We start from the raw sequence: 20,799 nt of genomic DNA on the forward strand, positions 1-20,799 counted from the left end.
CAGGCTGATTGGTGAAGATCTTTTCCTATACAAAGCTAATCCATAAAGACTGGAAAAGGTGGCTGTTTTTAAAAATGCATGATCCCAAACCAAAGTTATAAGGCCATGAAAATCACAAAGAAATATGGCCCAATCAAAGGAAAAAATTAATCTCCAGAAAGTGACACCAAAAAAAAGGGAAAAAAAATCCAAGTATGTGAATTACCTGAAAAAGACTACCATATGACTGTCACAAAGAGGCTCAACGAGCTCAGGAAAATGATGCGTGAACAAATTGAGAATTTCAACGAAGAGAAAACATTTTTAAAAATAGATTTTGGAAATGAAGAATACAGTGTCTGAATTGAAAAATTCACTATAGGGATTCAAAATCATACTTGACCAAGCAGAAGAAAAAATCAGCAAATTTAAGACAAGTCATTTGAAATTATACAAATAGAGGGGCAAAAAAAAAAAAAAAAAAAAAAAAGGAAAAGGAGTGAAGAAAGCCTAAGGGGCATTCAAAAGGACTAATATACACAACATGGGTGTCACAAAAAGAGAAGAGAAAGAAAGGGGCAGAAAGCTTATTTAAGGCAGTTATGGCCCCAAACTTCCCAAATTTGGGGGAGGAAAAAAGTTCATGAAACACAAGGATTTCTGAGAAGGAGGACCCAAAAATGTGTGTACTAAAAAACGCAATAATCAAATTGTCAAATGTCAAAGAAAAAGATTTTTGAAAACAGGAGAAATGTGACTTGTCACATACATAATGAGCATTAATAAGACGACTAGCAGGTTTATCAGCAGAAAGCTTGTAGGTCAGAGGGAGTGAGATGATATATTCAAAGAACTGGAAAAGAAAACTACCAACCAAGAATACTATATTTAAAAAAACTGTCCTTCAAACATGAAAGAGAAATAAAGACTTTCTCAGATAAACAAAAGTTAAGCAAGATCATCAACACTAAAACAGCCTTGCAAGAAATATTAAAGGGAATCCTTTTAGTTGAAATGGAAGGATGGTAAACATCAGCACAAAAGCATATGAAAGTACAGAGCTCATTCATAAAGGTACCTATATAGAGTAATACAGAATATCATAGTACTATAGTAGTTTTGCCTGAGTCTTTTTAATTATGGTATATAGGTTAAAATATAAAAGTATTAAAAATGACTATCTAGAGTATGTTAACTGATACACAATATAAAAATATTAATTTGACATCAATAATATAAATTATGAATGGGGAAATAAAAGAATAGAGTGTTTGTATGCAATCGAAGTGAAATTCTTAAGCCTAAAATCATTTTTTATGGCTATAAGATGTTTTATGTAACTTCCATGATAACTACAAAGAAACAACCTACACAAAGAAGTAGTCGGTGTGTCACTACAAAAAAAACCCCAAAACAAACAAACAAAAAACCCCAATGAAACACAAAGAAAGGCAGCAAGACAGGAAAAGATGAATAAGAAAGCCACAAGATGGACAGAAAACAATTCACAAAATGGTAGGAGTAACCTATCAGTAACTTTAGTGTAAATGGATTAAACTCTCCAACCAAAGATATAGAGTAGGGTACCAAAAGGAGCAGGAGATTATGAGCTCACCGGAGAATTCTACCAAATATTTAAAGAAGAATTAGTGATAATCCTTTTCAAATTCTTCCAAAAAATAGAAGAAGAGGGAGCAGGTCTGAACTCATTTTATGAGGCCAGCATTGTAAGAGAAAACTGGAGGCTGATAGCCCTAAAAAATATAGATGCGAAAATCTCAGCAAAATATCAGTAAACCAAACTCAACAGCACATTAAAAGGCTCATAGATGACCAAGACCAAGGTGGAGTTACCCCTGAGGTGCAAGGATATTTCAACCTATGAAATGTAATTGATGTGATACACCACAATTACAGAATGAAGAATAAAAATCTCATGATGATCACAACAGATCCAGAAAAAGCACTTGATAAAACTGAGCACCCTTCCATGATAAAAATAATAAACTAGGAAGGGAAACAAATTACCCCACATAATAAAGTCCACATATGAAGCCCACGGCTGACAGCATACTCAATGATGTAACTGAAAGTTTTTCTTCAAAATCAGGAACAAGACAGGTATGCCCACTTATTGCCACTTTAATTTGGCATAGTATAAGAAATCCTAGCTAGACCAATTAAGCAAGAAAAAGAAATAAAAGACACCCAAATTGGAAAAGAAGTAAAATTTTCTCTGTTCAGAGATCACATGTTCTTCTTCTTTTTTTTTTTTTTTTTAAGATTTTATTTATTTATTTGACAGAGAAAGACAGTGAGAGAGGCAACACAAGCAAGGGGAGTGTGAGAGGAGAAGCATGTTCCCCGCTGAGCGGGGAGCCCAATGTGGGGCTCGATCCCAGGACCCTGGGATCATGACCTGAGCCGAAGGCAGATGCTTAATGGCTGAGCCATTCAGGTGCCCCAGAGATCACATGTTCTAATACGTAGAAAACTCAAAGGATTCCACTAACCTCACGCCCCCCCAAAGCTGTTAGAACTAATAAATTCAGTAAAGTTGCAAGATGCAAAATATTCAAAAACTGGTTGCATTTCTATACACTAACAATGAACAATCCAAAAAGGGAATTAAGAAAACAATCTCATTTACAATAGCATTGAAAGAGTAAAGTACTTAAGAATGAACTAAACCAAGGAGGCAAAAGAATTGTTCATTGAAAACTCCAAAAGATTGCTGCAAGAAGTTAAAAAAGACACAAATGGAAGAATTCCTTGTTCATGGATTGAAAGATTTAATATTGTTAAAATATCTATACTACCCCATGATCTATAGATTCACTAGAATCCCTATCAAAATCCCAATGTTGTTTTTTGCAGAAATAGAAAAAATATCCTAAAATTCATATAGAATCATAAAGATTAAGAAATAGTTAAAACAATCTAAAGAAATGGAAACAAGCCTTACATTCCCTGACTTCAAAACCTATTAGAAAGTTCTCATACTGGCCTAAAGATGGATTTATAAAGCAATGCAACAGAATAGAGAACCCAGAAGTAAACCCACGTGTATATGGTTAAGTGATTTTTGACAAGGATCCAAGACTGCATAGTAAGGAAAGGACAGTCTCCTCAGGAAAGGGTGTCGGAATAACTGGATACCCACATGCAAAGAAATGAAATAGTATTCATACCATACACAAAAATCAACTCAAAGTTGATTAAAGATTGAAAAGATCTGAAACTATACAGCTTTTATAAGAAAATATAGGAGATAAGCTTCATGACATTGGTCTTGGCAAAGATTTGTTGGATAGGACACCAAAAGCACAGGCAACAAGATGAAATGTAGACAAGTGGACTAGATCAAATTAAAAAGCTTTTGTACCGCAAAATAAACCATAGCATGAAAAGGCATCTATGGAATTGGAGGAAATATTTCAAACCATGTATCTAATGAAAGGTTAGTATCTGAACTATATAAGGGACTTTTACACTCAATGGCAAAAAAAACTACTAACCTCATTTAAAAAAATAGCAAAGGAGATAGACATTTCTCCAAAAAAGACCTCAAAGGGTCAAGGTATATGAAAAGATATTCAATGCCACTAACCATCAGGGAAATACAAATCAAAACCACGATGAGGTATTGCCTCACACCAGTTAGGAGAGCCATTAGAAAAAAAAAGTAAATAAAAATAAAAACGTGCAGAAACTGAAACCCTTGTGTATTGTTGGTGGGAATGCAAAATGATGCAGCCCCTATGGGAAACAATATGCAGTTTTCTGAAAAAGTTTAAAATGGAACTACCACATGATCTAGCAATCCCACTTTTAGGCATTTGTCTAAGCAAATTGAAATCAGAATCCCAAAGAGATATTTTCACTACCGTGTTCATTACAGCATTATTCACAATAGCCAAGAAGTGGAAACAACCTGTGTCCGTTGATGGATATTTGGAAAAAGAGAGTATAGTATATTATTCAGTGGAATATTATTTAGTCTTTTAAAAAAGAAGGAAATCCTGCATCAAAAGCTAATGATGTACTGTATGGTGACTAACATATCATAATAAAAAAAATAAAAAAATAAAATAAAAAAAGAAGGAAATCCTGTCATGCTGCAACATTGATGAACGTTGAGGATGTTATGCTAACTGAAATAAGCTGGTTACAGAAGGACAAGCACTGTATGATTCCACTTATGTTAGGTATCTCAAGCAGTCAAACCCGTTGAAGCAGAAAGTAGAAATGTTATCATAGCTGGAGGGAGGAGGGAATTGAAAGTTGCTGTTCAGTGGGTATAGTTTCAGTCATGCAAGATGAAAAAGTTCTAAAAACCTTCTGTACAATAATACCCATATAGATAATATTGTACTGTATACTTACAAATTTGTTAAAGATAGATTTCATGTCATGTATTATTTTTTACCACAATAAAAAAAAAAAAAACCTACCCCAGATAACACACACAAAAAACAAAACAAAAAGAAAAAATAAGGAACGAACCTATCTTATTAGGAGGTGTTTTGTAGTATTAAAAAATTTAAATTCATAAATGGTTGATGTTCCTTCTTACAAGGTAGTGACTAGAATTCAAAAAAAATGGCAGATTGGTATTAAAAAAAAATTAGAGGCAGGCATGAATATTTATACTTTTTCAATATTAAATATACCAGTCATGAGGTAGATAGACACATAAGTGCACAGAAATTTTAATGTAGTTAGTACAATATAGTATATATTTAATAGATATAATAAAGTACATATTAAGGTGGCTAGTATATTCACATATATGTGAAATTACTTATATATAGTCATTGTCCTGTATTTTTTTGCTCCAACTCGCTTTCTTGATAGTCCTTTATTCTTGACATGGCAAATAAGGGGACTTTATGATAAATCCTTTTATATGGAAGGCAATACCTTAATGATGAAATGACTTTGAACTTTTTATCTGAAAAGATTTGTATCACTGTCTTTAAAATGTTTTTTGCAGGATACAGTAAACTTTCCGTATTGGGTTAGTAGCATGATAGTGGAGGGTAAGAAAGGTAGAAAATACTGTAGTATTTGATTTGCTAGAGGGATTCATATTTATAAGCCAAGGGGCCCAACATGTCTGTATGTTAATGATATTTCATCGACACTCTGTGACTTTTGCTACCCTTTCTCCTTTGCTACCGTTTTCTTGTTTTACTTCCCCTGAGTGCCAAGGTTTTTTTGTTTCTTTGCTTATTTAAAAATCAAATTCAGCGATTTTCTTTTTTTATTAAGTTTTAAATTTTAATTCCAGTGTAGTTAATGTACAAGGTTATATTAGTTTCAGGTGTATGGTATAGTGATTGAATAAATCGTATACATCGCTCAGTGCTCATCATGGTAAGTGTACTCTTTATCCCCAATTTCTTTTCACCCATCCCTCCACCCACCTCTCCTCTGGTAACCATCAGTTTGTTCTTAAGAATCTGTTTCTTGGATTCTCTTTTTCCTCTGCTCATTTGTTTTGTTTCTTAAATTCCACATATGAATGAAATCATATGGTATTTGTCTTTCTCTGACTGACTTACTTCACTTAGCATTGCACTCTCTAGCCCCATCTATGTCTTGCAAATGGCAAGATTTCATTCTTTTTTATGGCTAAATCGTAATATATATATATTTCATATATATATATATATATATGCCACATCTTCTTTATTCATTCATCTTTCAGTGGACACTTGGGCTGCTTCCATATCTTGGCTATTGTAAATAATGCTACTGTAAACATAGGAGTGTATGTATCCCTTTGAATTAGTGTTTTTTTATTTGGGGGGTAAATACCCAGTAGTGTGATTACTGGATCATAGTTTAGCTGTATTTTTAATTTTTTGAAGAATCTCCATACAGTTTTCCAGAGTGACTGCACCAGTTTGCATTCCCACCAACAGTGCAAGAGGGTTCTCCTTTCTTTGGATCCTTGCCAATACCTGCTGTTTCTTACGTTGTTGATTTTAGCCATTCTGACAGGTGTGAGGTGATATCTTTGATTTACATTTCCCTGATGATCAGTAGTATTGAGCATCTCTTCATATGTCTGTTAGCCATCTGTATGTCTTCTTCGGAGAAATGTCTGTTCATGTCTTCTGCCAGTTTTTTAATTATTGAGAGTATGAAAAAAACCCACAAAAGCAGTAAAAATAAGTATTTCTGTAAAGTTGGCCACGTGATTCATAATATAAAAGGATATAAAATATTGCACCATATTGGGGAGGGGAGAAGAGGAGTAAAGAATGGCTTCACATTTAGGCAACCATCATTTTTTTTTTCTAAAATCAAATTTTCTTAAATAAAATTAATAAGAGAAATTTGGTCATTGTGTTGGGATTTCCTTATTTTCTTTGTGTAACTTCAGAGTACCGAGACACCAATCTGAAGCCTGAGAATGGGACATGTAGTAGTATTTACTTATTTGCTGAAATAATAGTATGTTGTTAAAGAATACAGTGCACATGCTGTAGTAGTGTTTCTGGAAATAACTGTGCTCCCCTGAAAATTTGTTCATTCATAACAAAAAAGAATCTCACAGTCTTTTAAATTAGATAATTAACCAACAAAAAGCAATTTTGCCCATAATTGCATACATCTTTTAATTGCTTAAGAAAGGTTATACTTAAAATTCCCTATTTCTGTAGATGCCATGTTGAGGTTGGACAAAGAAGCTCCATTAAAGTGTTTTAGAAGCAAACTCTCACATAAAAGATCAAGTTCCTTCTATACATGGTGATCTCAGGTGGCATCAGCATTTTCATCTTTAAACACAGGGCTTGGGTTATAAATTACCTCTCAAATTCTATTCATGTTTGAAACATTGTGACATTTATAAAGAATTAATCATGCAAACTATTATTGAATATATCTTATGAATGCTAACTTGCCACTTTCCTTAGCATTAAATTTCGTTTTGTTACTTTTTATTGTTACAGTTTTTAGAAATTTCTTTGAAACTAAAACTTGCTTCCTAAGTGTTTTCGTTCATTGGTCCTATTCTGACTTTAGTAATTGCTTTCTTTTTCATATGACACATAAATCAAATACATAAGATAACTCATCTTTTCCATAAATTTTCTCATCATCTAACCTAAGAATTCTTAATTCCTTCCACCATTCTTTATTAAATTATATTTTCAAGCCCTTTATTCTGGTATCTATCTTTCGAATGTAGCTTTTTCAGTATTATTCTTTTATTTATTTAAATTCAATTAGTCAACGTATAGTACATTATTAGTTTCAGATGTAGAGTTCAATAATTCATCAGTGTATAACACCCAATGCCACATCACATCACCTGCCCTCCTTAATGCCCCTCACCCAATTACCCCATCCCCCACCCACCTCCCCTTCAGCAACTCTCAGTTTGTTTCCTACAGTTAAGAGTCTCTCATGGTTTTTCTCCCTCTCTGATGACTTCCCATTCAGTTTTCCCTCCCTTCCCCTATGATCCTCTGCACTTTCTTATATTCCACATATGAGCAATATCATATGATAATTGTTTTATCTGATTAACTTATTTTACTCAGCGTAATGCCCTCCAGTTCCACCCGCACTGATGTACATGATAAGTATTCATCCTTTCTGATGGTTGAGTAATGTTCCATTGTGCGTGCACGCACGCGTGTGTTTGTATTCCAAATCTTCTTTATCCATTCATCTGTCAATAGACATCTTGGCTCTTTCCACAGTTTGGCTATTGTGGACATTGCTGCTATGAACACTGGGGTACAGGTGCCCCTTTGCATCAACACATTTGTATCGTTGGGATAAAAACCTAGTAGTGCCATTGCTCGGTTATAGGTAGTTCTATTTTTAACTTCTTGAGGAACCTCCATACTATTTTCCAGACTGGCTGCACCAGCTTGCATTCCCACCAACAGTATAAGAGAGTTCCCCTTTCTCCACATCCTCACCAACATTTGTTGTTTCCTGACTTGTTACATCCAATCTGACTGGAGTGAGGTGGTATCTCATTGTGGTTTTGATTTGTATTTCCCTGATGCCAAGTGATGTGGAGCATTTTTTCATGTTTCGTTGGCCATTTGTATGTCTTCTTTGGAGAAACGTCTGTTCATGTCTTCTGCCCATTTCTTGACTGGATTATTTGTTTGTTGGGTGTGGAGTCTCATAAGTTCTTTATAGATCTTGGATACTAGCCTTCTCTCTGATATGTCATTTGCAAATCTCTTCTCCCATTTCGTAGGTTGCCTATTAGTTTTGTTGACTATTTCCTTTGTTGTGCAGAAGCTTTTTATCTTGATGAAGTCCCAATAGTTCATTTTTGCTTTTGTTTCCCTTGCCTTTGAAGACATGTCTACAAAGAGTTGCTGAGGCCAAGGTAGAAGATGTTGCAGCCTAAATTCTCCTCTAGGATTTTGATAGATTCCTGTCTCACATTTAGGTCTTTCATCCATTTTGAGTTTATCTTTGTGTATGGTGTAAGAAATTGGTCCAGTTTCATTTTTCTACATGTGACTGTCCAATTTCCCAACACCATTTGTTGAAGGGATGGTCCTTTTTCCATTGGGTATTCTTTCCTTCTTTGTCAAAGATTAGTTGACCATAGAGTTGAGGGTCCATTTCTGGGTTCTCTAGTCTGTTCCATTGATTTGTGTGACTGTTTTTGTGCCAGTACCATAATGTCTTTTTTGTTTTGTTTTGTTTTGTTTTGTTTTGTTTTGTTTTGGGGGTTTTGTTTGTTTGTTGTTTTTTGTTTAAATTCAATTAGCCAACATATAGAACATTATTAGTTTCAGATGTAGAGTTCAGTAATTCATCAGGTGCATGTAACATCCAGTGCTCATCATATAACAGGCCCTTCTTACTGTCTTGATTACAATTTTGTAATATAGCTTTAAGTCCTGCATTGTCATACCATCAGCTTTGGTTTTCTTTTTCAACATTGCTTGGGTTATTCAGCATCTTTTCTGGTTCCATACAAATTTGAGGATTATTTGTTCCAGCTCTGTGAAATTGTTGATGGTATTTTCATAGGGATTGCATTCAATGTGTAGATTTCTCTGGGTAGCATAGACATTCTAACAATATTTATTCTTCCATTCCATGAGCATGTAACGTTTTGCCATTTTTTTGTGTCTTCTTCAATTTTTTTCATAAGTGTTCTGTAGTTTTTAGAGTACAGATCTAAACCTTTCTTTGGTTAGGTTTATTGCTAAGTATCTTATGGGTTTTGGTGCTAACATAAATGGGATCAACTTCTTAATTTCTCTTCTTCTGTCTCTTTGTTAGTGAACAGAAATGAAACTGATTTCTCTGTATTGATTTTATATCCTGCCACTTTGCTGAATTCCTGTATGAGTTCTAGCAATTTTGGGGTGGAGTCTTTGAGTTTTCCAAATAAAGTATCATGTCATCTGTGAAGAGTAAGAGTTTGACTTCTTCTTTGCCAATTTGAATACCTTTTATTTCTTTTTGTTGTCTGATTGCTGAGGCTAAGACTTCTAGTACTATGTTGAACAAAAGTGGTGAGAGTGGACGTCCCTGCTGTGTTCCTGACCTTAGGGGAAAAGCTCTCAGTTTTTGAGAATGATATTTGCTGTGGACTTTTCATAGATGGCTTTTATGATATTGAGATATGTTACCTCTATCTCTACTCTGTGGAGAGTTTTAATCAAGGAAGGATGCTATATTTTGTCAAATGCTTTTTCTGTATCAATTGAGAGGATCATATGGTTCTTGTCCTTTCTTTTATTAATGTGATGTATCATGTTAATTGATTTGCAAATGTTGAATCACCCTTGCAAGCCAGTAATAAATCCTACTTGGTCATGGTGAATAATCCTTTTAATATACTGTTGGATCCTATTGGCTAGTATCCTGGTGAGAATTTTGGCATCCATGTTCATCAGGGATATTGGTCTCTAATTCTCTTTTTTGATGGGGTCATTGTCTGGTTTTGGAATCAAGGTAATGCTGGCCTCATAGAATGAGTTTAGAAGTTTTCCTTCCCTTTCTATTTCTTGAAACAGCTTCAGAAGAATAGGTCTTAGCTCTTCTTTAAATGCTCGGTAGAATTCCCCTGGGAAGCCATCTGGCACTGGACTCTTGTTTGTTGGGAGGTTTTTGAAAACCACTTCAATTTCCTTGCTGGTTATGAGTCTGTTCGGGTATTTTATTTCTTCCTGGTTCAGTTTTGATAGTTTATAAGTTTCCAGGAATGCATCCATTTCTTCCAGATTGCCAAACTCGACAGACTCCTGGGGAAGGAGCAGGGTCTCACAGCAGTTTTGCTCCTTCCTGGGCTGCTGCTCTGGGAGTAGTTGCCGGATCCTTCACACAGAGGGCCACTTCTCCACAGTAAGGGTGGGGGGCGGGGTAAATCTCACAGAGGTTTTGCTGCTCCTTGGGCCCCTGCTTGGAGAGCGGTTGATTGACCATGCAACAGTTCATGGTTTATGGCAAACCGAGCTGAGAGCCCACTCCTGGGCTTGCTGATAGCAGCCAGCTTCCCTGCTCTGATGCCTGGGAACTCTGCCACATTCAGGCACCCCTGCTCTTTCTGTGACCCTGGGGATCATAAGACAACGCTGTCCCACCTAGGATTCTACCCCTCTTCTCCACCTGAGCACATTTCAGCCAGGGATATCCTTCATAGGAGCAGACTCCTAAAAGTTCCAATTTTGCACTTCCCTGCGATATCACTTTCCAGTAGCCAGCTTCTGGAGGCTCCCTCCCCCTGCAATATATCCTATATATCCCCTCAAATTTACTTCTCTGCCCCTCCTACCTTGCAAAAAGTGGTTGATTTTCTATTTGCAGAATTGCACAATTCTTTTCTTAGATCTCAGGTTGAATGCATGGGTGTTCAGAATGATTTGATAGATATCTAGCTGAATTCAAGGGACCAGAGAAATGCAGGTTTCCTACTCTTCCACCATCTTCCCTCCTCCTTTCAGTATTATTCTTCATGTGTGTTACCTAGATATAGGTTGTGACTTGTTCTAACTTCAGAAGATCTTAGCCAGAATATGAGATTTCAGACCTGTTTCAGCTTGAACAGTTGTGTTCTTCAGACAAAAGCATATTTACATTAAAGAAAAATAAAGGGAAAGGGAAAAAATGCTTTCACTAGAGAATGTACTGTCCAGTTACTACAGGCACACCATTCTTTTACCTCATCCTTGTCTGTTTCACTCACTTACATTTTCTTTTTGGCCTTCAAGGTATTTGAAATTACAACTATTATCTAGGCTTTATAATTCCATATAAAACCTTCAAGTTTATTACTGTTTGTGGCAACTGTATCATATTAATAGATTTTCCTAAAATCACCTGGGTGATTTTAAGATGAATTGCAGTAAGCCTCATATCTTCCATTCTGTGAATATGCAGTTGATTGAAGCCTATGCCAGATTTTGCATTCATCCCTGTTAAATTTCACCTTGGTCTTAGGCTTCTTTGCCCAAGCCTATAAAGTTAAAATATTGATTCTGTCATCTATCATACAAATATCTGTAACTTTGAAACATTTGTCATTTACGTTTTCATCCAAATTGACTGAAACACTGAACTGAATGGGACTATGTATAGAATCAGTATAAAAAAGTTTCCCTTCAGTTTAGTATTTGCTGGTTAATAAATAATAACCAATAAATACTCTTTGAATGTGGTTGATATTTTAATCATAAGCCCTCCTAATTCTAATAACCCTCTCTCTGTAACCAACAAAAATGAGATATTTTGTCAAATACACTGATGATACCCAAGATAATCTCTGTTCAAATAGACCTTGAATAGGTCAGTTGAGTAACCCCATTAAAAATAAAAGATCTGATTATACGGGATTACTTGCTCTTCCTCTTGCATTATCAATTCACATTATATGCATACATATAAGTAATATATAAGACATAACTAGTAGTATACTTCAGTAATCATATCATTTAGCCTTCTTAAGGGAATGAACCATGGAAATACCTATTACATTTTAAAATTTAAAGACAGGAGCATCTCGGTGTCTTGGTTGAACGTTTGACTCTTGGGTTTGGCTCAGGTCATGATCTCAGAGTCATGAAATTGAGCCCGCACTGCGCTCTGCACTGAGCGTGGAGCCTGATTAAGATTCTGTCTCTCCCTCTCCTCCTACCTCTACCCCCATCCCTGTTTGGTCTCTCTCTCAAAAAAAAAAAAAAAAAAGGTAAAAAGTAACATTTAAAGACGTTGTTTTCTATGCAGAAAATTCTCAAAAGGATATGATTTTATATATTAATTAACCTGACTCTGTATTTTTAACATTTGAAAGTAATTTCAAAATGCCAAAGATAACTCTGATACATAATTTAACTTTATTTTTGATTGATTAAGATGCTACAACAGATCCAATCTACTTAAACCTCAGTTTACTTATCAATGAATTATGCAATAATATTTAACTGAATTGCTCTAAATTTTACGATATAATCAAGTGACTTTTTCTTCTTAATACATGTTGTTCTTAATACAACATTGCTTATCCAAACACAATGCTTGAGTATTTTTATGGTTTAATGTATGAATACATATATTGAAGATTTGGGTATCCAGATCTTTTTCCTTGTTCTTCTAAGGACTAACAAACTATGCTAACTTAGACAAGTTATTCAATCTTCCTGAGTCTTGCTCCTAAAATAAGGGACTTGGAATATAGTAAATGGTTTTTAAGGTCCATTCTAGTGCTAATCTTTCAAAAACTTTAAGCTGTTAATATCCTTTTACTTATATTCTTTCATAAATACCATTTCAATTTTTAAGAAGCTGAGAAATTGCTAGAATTATAGTTTAATGTGAATCTTGTTAGTATGTTTGAAGAATTGGTTTTATTTAAAGTGAGAGATTAATTATGGGGTGCCTGGCTGACTTAGTTGAAAGAGCAAACAATTCTTGATCTCTGGAGTGTGAGTTTGAGCTCTATGTTGGATGTAGAGATTACTAAAAAAACAAAACAAAACAAACTTTAAAAAAATTAAAAAATAAAATGAGAGACTAATTTTATAGAAAAATCCTAAAGAAAATCAATAAATCAAGTCATACTTCTATAAAATATTGTGTTAACTATAATCCTTTAAGAATAGCTAACTTTCGCATTTTAATAAAAAAAGAAAAACATGCTTTGAGACATCATATATAATGCTGATAGTTACCCCATACAGCTGATTTTTAAGGATTCGAAGGATATTTCCCACTGACTTGATTCATGACATAACAGAATTGATAATTTGAATATAAATTTTCCTTTATTTTAAATTCTAAAGGTTATAGTGTTAAAACATCAAATTTTAATGAATCTAAATGAGCAAAAGAATGTCTAAGAAAATGTCTTATTGACTTTATTCAAATGTTTCCTATTAACATTTTACAAGAAGTAAATGGTGTAGTTTTTATTATACAGAAGAAAATCAATAGATGAGCAAAAACTCATATATATATATGAGTTTATATATATATAGCAATATATATATATATAGCAATATATAGCTATATATATATATAGCTAAATAATGAGTCAGAAGTGGTACACTGATGAAATTAAACTCTGATAATCTCTCTTGGTACAATCCGACTCTTAGTTTTCCTTTTCCATTTATTTGTGCTATGGAGGTCCATTTCTGCATCTGATTTTTTTTTTTTTTTGTCATTAAAGAAAATAGTGAGTTTCTTTTTAAATTTAAAAAAGCCCTTTAAAAGTAAGTAGTCTTTTATTTTTTTCCGTGTAATGAGATAAACTTTTATTAGCAAGACTGATTTCAAAAGGCTCAGAAGAGGTCTAGGGATTTTATTACATGTAATGGTTATGCCTGAAATACAGAACACATTTTAGGTTTCATTGGTTTCTTTTTTTCCCCTTTCCTTTTTTGTGTTTCTATTGTTATTGGCAAGTAAAGTGAAAAAGTAGTATCAAAAAATGAATTAAGGGCCAAGGTGCAAAGCACTTTTTTGTTTTATTATATTGGTTTTTTTTTAATTTAAATTCAATTAGCCAGCAAATAGTACATCATAAGTTTCAGATGTTAGAGTTCAATAATTCATTAGTTGCATATAACACCCAATGCTATTATATTATTTTTATTTATGTTTTGCTCCATGTTCTCAGCTCATAACCTTAAAAATGGATTTGTATTTGGAACATAAATACAATGTTTTCTTGTTGTGTATGCTCTGGGACTCCCAGAAATGGAGATAAGATGGACTTATATTTTAGATATGTTACTTTCTTATAAGTAACCTAAATCAAATACTTTTTTAGTATGTTGAAGAGATAAATTATATTCTAATTCACAATTTTCATTAATGGGATTTTTACTGGGGGAATCCCCATTAAGACAAAACCACTTTCAGTGCTGGACACAGGCATGAAAGTAGATTTGGCTGTTATATTTGCCAATATAATTCCATTCTTCAAGTTTTTATTCCACCAGTGTCAGAAGAGTTGTCCCCTTTTCTGTAACGCTAATATCTCTGCTTGGGCCTTTGACAACATTTTTTTCCAATTATCAAAAATGTTGCTCAAAAACTCGTACCCTAATAGTGTTTTTATTCTCTCCATATCCCTCTGTTCAGATGATCCGTAATTTTGAAAAGTCTCTCTTGTGGCAGTACTCTCCTTTATTTTCAATTTCTCTTCTTCCATTCCTTTGAGCTGATACATTCATAAATTTGTTTCTTAGAACCTCCTTTTTTCCCCCATACTAGCCATTTTCTCCTTCATTCATTTCAAATCTGGTCTCCTTTAGAACTCTGAAAATTGCCTTCCTAAAAGGATCACTAAATGTCTTTCTGGCCAAATTGAAATGTTTTGAGTGTGTTATCATGCTTTGTAAAAATTGTACTGTATGTAATACCATCATGCAAATTCATTTGATACTTTTTCCTCCCTTAATTTATGAAATCCTAGTGCTTTCTCATATTTTCTCTTATTTCTCTAACCATTCTGTTTTGTCCTTACTAAGGCCACATGCTTTTCTCCTCCTACCACTTGTTTTGTAATAATTTCACAAAAACAATTTTATAACTTTTACCTTTAAATACCATTCACATTTAATAAATATAGTTACGGTCACCATTGAAGGATGAAGCTTTAAAAGACAATGTTATTTTAGCTTCATTCAAAGAGGTAGTAGGACATGAAGACTTCAAATGATGCATGATACAGAGAGTGACAAGGAGCACTCAATTTAAAATACGAAGATGCCATTGGTTCAATTTGACTATATGTTGTTTATGTTGGAAATTACATCTAAATGACGGACGACAGATGCACTCTATATGCAGGGCGATTCAACTATCAAAAATTACAATTCCAGTATATGCTAGTGGATTTTTAAAATTCTGATCTCAAATAAGTGACTGTCACTCAGAAAATATAGAAGCTTTTTTTTTTTTTTTTTTTTTTTTTTTAGGGATTGCAGGTTTGTTAACAGAAAAGAATAACAGAATGAGACCTATGTGAAGTTTTTCTTTCTTTCTTTCTTTCTTTTGCCTGCCAACTCTAGTGGTTTCCAGGAACAGTTTGAATTTTGGCTGCTGCCTGCAATGAAGCAATGAGCCACGCTATGAGTTCCACAGGAACGCTAAAGAATCAGACAAAAGGATAAAATCCTAAAATGAAGGGCAATTATCTTTTGTCCCAAGTGCAAATTTTTATAGAATGTCAACCAAATGGACTAGGAAATAAGTTATTAATTCACAGTTTGACACTTCAATTTATTAATTTACTTTTTAGTAATCTCTACACCCAACGTGAGGCTCAAACTCACGATCCCAAGATCAAGAGTCCCATGCTGTTCTGACTGAGCCACTTTGACACTCTAATCTATATATTTAGATGCCTTAGGTCAAGTTCTTGCACTCACAGAGAGACTCACCTTCTTACTAGTCGTTATACTACCTCAGACATTGTAGTTTTTCTAGGAAAAAAGAAAGAGTTTGTCATGAAAAGTATCTATTCATGTTTGAAGGGAAAATAAGGTTGAGAGATTACCACAGTGGGGAGCACAGCTCTAAAAATGCTTTAATTTAACTCCCGGTATAAAGTCATATCGGCCATTTGAAAATCTTCACTTAGAACTTTTGAGATGTCATTTGTGTTTGGAAATCATTTAGAATTTCCATTCTAGCAACAAATATTCTCCTGACATTATCATAGGTATTTTGATATTTTATAGTACTGGATAAATGAGATTGGTTTTTTTGGAAAGTGAACTGTGTAAGGATTAATAGACTAGTAAAGAATGTCTGTAATGCAGGACCCATGCTTCTACTAATTCTTGAGTAAATGTGTATGTTTCAGAATGGTAACAACCATTTCCTTTAAAAAGTCATTTTTTCCCAAAGGGAGAAAGGCTTATTTAGCTGTTATAAAAAATTAATCTTATATTACTGTATATGAAGAATAAATAAAACTAAATTAAAATGACTATTCTTTCACAAAAAAGGAAGCCATTTTCTCTTTAGATATAATTAGATCCAGTCTGTTTAGTTTTTTTGTTTGTTTGTTTGTTTGTTTTGTAAAGATTTTATTTGTCTTAGAGAGGAAGTGCGAACAGGGGGAGGGGCAGAGGGAGGAGAGAGAGGGAATCTCAGTCAAATGCCTCATGGAGCATGGAGCCCAATGGGGGCTCAATCCCTTGACCCTGAGATCATAACCTGAGCTGAAACCAAGGGTCTGACACTCAACCGACTGAGTCACCCATGCACCCTTGGTCTGTATAGTTTATATGGAGCTTTTCCACAATAACACTAGACAATGGGTATATTTTCTAAGTGGACATTAAAATTTCAAATAGTCATTTTTGTGAAATCTTAGTCAAATCAATATGCCTATTAGTCAAATCAATATGCCTAATATCAAACCATGGAAAGAGATTTGACCAGCCATGTTCAGAGTCTTGGCTGCTTAAGAAACACAAGGTAGTCCGAACTGTTGTCCTGACCAAGCTATCATCTGTCACCTCTTAACAGGGCATCACTTATCTCCTCATAAAAATGTGATGGCAGATGCCATCCTGAAGAAATTCATTTCACTTTATCATACTTCCTGAAAGAACTGCTGTCCTTGACTTAACATTAAACTTAAAAATACAGTCTTTCTTGGCTTAGCTATAGTTGATATTTTTAAAATACCTGCATATTGAGGGCATTTAAATCTGGTGAAAGCAGTACTTAGGTTTGGGAGAGAGGTGGAAAGGGAGTTATGATGATTCCTAATAAAGGCTTAGATGGCCCTGGGAGATTAGAAATGAATGCCAGTCCTTCATTTTCCTTCTGCATTGCACCATTCTCTTCTCTCTGGACCGCTATTACAAAGTACAGGAAAGTGTGTGGTTTATTTAAAAAGTCAATATGATTTGCCTGTGTTCTATCTTCTGTGCTAAAACATGCTGAGATTTAAACATTGCTTAGAAGGGTAGTGATCGTCATTGCCTGGTGCGCATGTTCAAAGTCCATACGCTGGGGCTAACTGAGTCAATTTGATCAGTATTTGACCTACAGTTTTCGGATAATTGCCTACATTTTCTGGATGTAGAATATGCCTGTAATGTAAACTACTGGGATACAGAATTTTAATAGGGAACACTATATATATTACCTTAGTTGACCACATTGGATTTTCTTAATTTGGAAAAAAATCCCAATTTTTCTTTTTAGTCTATTGTAAGTATAGTCTAAGAAATAACTTATCAAGAGGCTGGGATAGTTAGGAAGATTGTAGTGTTCTCTCTAGTGTATCAGATAACCCATTAACTCACAAATTAGGACAAACTAAACATTGTCACCTAAACTAACCTGGCAGTAAAAATAACTATAATTTCTCATGCAGGCTCTTGGATCGGAGGCCTAGGGAGAGTTTCCCTTGGCCTTTGGATTGCCTTTTTGCTGATTTTTTTTCAGTTGCTGTGGTTTTGAAGAACAGGCTTTCTAGGCATCATCTATTTACTTATTTAGTTCAGACTAATAATTTTCCTGAGATAGTCAATAAAAATTAAACACAGATCCTCTGAACCGTCTCTCAGTAAATATCTAGTCAGATTGTTTCTATTCTTTTTTTTGAATGCAGCTAGAAAGTTCAAATCAAATGTCTTGAATGACACTTTCAACAAAATGGTATTATACTGTTTGTGAATTACCTTTCTTGTGCACCTTTGGCCAAATCTGTTCAAACAAATAGTTCTTGAACAGATACTGTTATGAAAACATTTCATTACCTTTGTTAAGGAAGCAAACAGTAAACTAAGAACTGGGAGACAAATGAATGAACCCATTGGGAAAATGTATGTATCTTTCAAAAATTCTGACCTATGAAAAAATTACTTTTAGCCTTATGCAGTATCAGCAGAAACTTTATAATTTATAGATTATATTAATTTATAGATTTTTTATTAATCCACCATTATATCATAAATCCTACTCAGTTAAAAAATATGCCATGTTATAATACATGTGGGGCCTAATCAATCACAAAAAGTGACTGATTTAACTTACTAGAACTTACATGTCTAGATTACTGTATCAGAACCTGCATTATTTTCCAAATGATTCAAAGCTACAAACACAGAGACTGAGTAGCTGTGTCAAAACACCATAGCTAGGGATGCCTGGGTGGCTCAGTCAGTTGAGCACCCCACTCTTGGTTTCAGCTCAGGTGATAATCTCAGGGCCATGACCACAGGGTTGTGAGATTGAACCCCATGTTGGGCTCCATGTTCAGTGGGGAGTCTGCTTGAGAGTCTCTCTCTCTGCCCCTCCCCCACTCTCACATACTCTCTTTCTCAAACAAATAAATAAATCTTAAAAAAAAACCACTAAAGCTATATATGTATTTTTTCCATATTGCATTTTAAAATCCTCTACTGCTTAGAAATAATATTTTATTTACACATTGAAAAATATCCTTAAACTAACGGGAAAGATTTTATGAATGAAACAGGAATTTTTCTTCACTTAATGAATATTATTTTTTACATATTTCAAGTCATCTAAAAGTCCCTTAAAAATTTAGTCTTTACCAATAAAAAAGCAGACTCTTAACTATAGAGAACAAACTGATGGTTACCAGAGGGGAAGTAGATGGGATGGGTGAAACAGGTGATGGGGATTAAGAGTACGCTTATCATGATGCGCACTGAGCAATGTATAGCATTGTTCAGTCACTATATTATACACCTGAAACTAATATAACACCATATGTTAATTATACTGGAATTAAAAAAAAAAAACAAGTATGTTTGGAACAACTTGAATATGTTAATCTAAAAACAGTCTTTTTAAAAAGAAGTCATCTTTTGTTTAATTTCTATTTTTCCTTTCACATCTTTGTTAATTTTTGGATTTTCCCTGAAGGGCACACATATTTATGAAGCATTTTATGAAATATATTTATGTCCCAAAATTGATATTTCGAACTTGGAATAATCGATAGTTAATGAATGAGGTGATACAATTATTCTATAATTTAATTTTGAAATCTTCTTTATCAGCATGTGATTTTTTTTTCCAAAACATTTTGATATTACCTATTTTTGTGGAAATTTGCTATAAAAAGACCTTGAAGTTTTATGAGTTTGCATGATATATAATCAAACTCAACTAATGTAGATCTTTTAATTTGGTAGAGACTACGAAGGGAAAATGTAGGAGAAAAAACAGGATAAATATCTTGTACAGTAGGCAAAGATGCAGATAAAGCAAAGACAGTCTTTCTAAACAATTTGCAGGGCTTATTCAGTTAGCATACATTAATTATGAATCTCTTATGTGCAAGATGCACTAGACACCATGAGGTTTATGAAGATAAAATTTCCCTACTTGGGGACCTAGTAGAGTTTTCAGTGTCATGGATGTACTGTCACAGCAAAGAGGAAACCTGATTTGCTAAGTAATTGAGTTTTAAATCTGTTTCCTCAGGAAGGGGCAGTGTTTAGAAATAGAAACAGATTTAAGAATGGTTTAGGTAAATTATTAGATAATAAGAATATTATTAATAAGTAAGGAACTCATATAAGTTTAGGGTGAAGTATTTTTTGGGAGGGCATCTGGCTCTTCTCACAGCAGAGACGCCTGGGCTGGCATGGTCTGTGGGCTGTCTCTACAGAGCAGTCCCTCTTCAGATGGAGACAATGAAAAGGCACAACCAATGTCTGAGCACCTCTTGCTGTTACTTGAATTATAAACTTCGGTGATACAAGTCTACCCCATACTTTGTTTACACTCGACTCTGGATTTTTACCAAAATAGAGTACGTGTGTGTGTGTGTGTGTGTGTGTGTGTACATATATGTCTATGTATACGTCTACGTCTATGTCTATGTCTCTATCTGTCTATCTATCTACATACATATCTGCCCTAGTTCCCAGGGCAGCATTCCAAACAAATGTCAATTTACATTGTGTTTGCTTATAATGAATTGATCTATCCTTGCTTTCTCTAAGATAAAGATTATATTTTCAAAATTCCTTTGAGTAAAAAACAAAAATCCCCCCAAATCTCATGAATCGTAAAAGTAAGTTTTCAATTTCCCGTTTCCATTTCAAACCTCCTATGTTACAATAATAAAAGGGGTTATTCAGAGCCACCTTCACAAGAGGGATTAGTCAGTTGAGAAAATTGTGAATAGAAAAATAAGCAGATACTCAAATGCAATGACTTTCCAACTCTGTGCTCAGCTTTCTTTTTTGCTCTGATAAAGTATTAAGTAACTCTTTTGATGTCTGTCTTTGCTTTTGAGACAATTAATTTTAAGATAAATATTCCCTCAATTATACTGCTGCAATTAGCCCTTCTTTCTTTCCCGTT

At 34.2% G+C, this 20,799-nt stretch overlaps 1 protein-coding gene across 4 annotated transcripts in view; it reads left to right on the forward strand.

The window, feature by feature from the left end:
* The window catches only part of GRIA2 (glutamate ionotropic receptor AMPA type subunit 2), a 149,447-nt gene that overhangs the window by 123,936 nt on the left and 4,712 nt on the right, over positions 1–20,799 (forward strand). The window lies entirely within an intron of this gene.

Source organism: Ursus maritimus, unplaced genomic scaffold (assembly GCF_017311325.1).
Source record: "Ursus maritimus isolate PB19 unplaced genomic scaffold, ASM1731132v1 scaffold_11, whole genome shotgun sequence".
In the NCBI taxonomy this organism is placed as follows: Eukaryota; Metazoa; Chordata; class Mammalia; order Carnivora; family Ursidae; genus Ursus; species Ursus maritimus.